General features: G+C 45.8%; 1 protein-coding gene across 1 annotated transcript in view; it reads left to right on the top strand.

The window, feature by feature from the left end:
• The window catches only part of ALDH1A1 (aldehyde dehydrogenase 1 family, member A1), a 53,420-nt gene that overhangs the window by 44,405 nt on the left and 8,208 nt on the right, over positions 1–807 (top strand). The gene's annotated exons all lie outside the window — the stretch shown is intronic.

The following is an 807-nucleotide window of genomic DNA, read 5'->3' as shown; positions in this document are numbered from 1 at the left end:
ACGACCCAGATAATCATGAAGGTGTGATCACTCACACTCACCTAGAGCCAGACATCCTGGAATGTGAAGTCAAGTGGGCCTTAGGAAGCATCACTACGAACAAAGCTAGTGGAGGTGATGGAATTCCAGTTGAGCTATTTCAAATCCTGAAAGATGATGATGCTGTGAAAGTGCTGCACTCAATATGCCAGCAAATTTTGAAAACTCAGCAGTGGCCACAGGACTGGAAAAGGTCAGTTTTCATTCCAATCCCAAAGAAAGGCAATACCAAAGAACGCTCAAACTACTGCACAATTGCACTCATCTCACACGCTAGTGGTAGGCTGCAGTCCATGGGGTCGTGAAGAGTCAGACACAACTGAATGACTTCGCTTTCACTTTTCACTTTCATGCTTTGGAGAAGGAAATGGCAACCCACTCCAGTGTTCTTGCCTGGAGAATCCCAGGGACAGGGGAGCCTGGTGGGCTGCCATCTCTGGGGTTACACAGAGTCGGACATGACTGAAGTGACTTAGCAGCAGCAGCAGCACACACTAGTAAAGTAATGCTCAAAATTCTCCAAGCCAAGCTTCAGCAATACATGAACTGTGAACTTCCAGATGTTCAAGCTGGTTTTAGAAAAGGCAGAGGAACCAGAGACCAAATTGCCAACATCCACTGGATCATGGAAAAAGCAAGAGAGTTCCAGAAAAACATCTATTTCTGCTTTATTGACTATGCCAAAGCCTTTGACTGTGCAGATCACAATAAACTGTGGAAAGTTCTGAAAGAGATGGGAATACCAGACCACCTGACCTGCCTCTTGAG

The sequence above is a fragment of the Bison bison genome, unplaced genomic scaffold (assembly GCF_000754665.1).
Source record: "Bison bison bison isolate TAMUID 2011002044 unplaced genomic scaffold, Bison_UMD1.0 scf7180017864212, whole genome shotgun sequence".
NCBI lineage: Eukaryota > Metazoa > Chordata > Mammalia > Artiodactyla > Bovidae > Bison > Bison bison.
The sequence above is the reverse complement of the archived record's forward strand: the minus strand, read 5'-3'. Positions and strand labels throughout refer to the sequence as shown.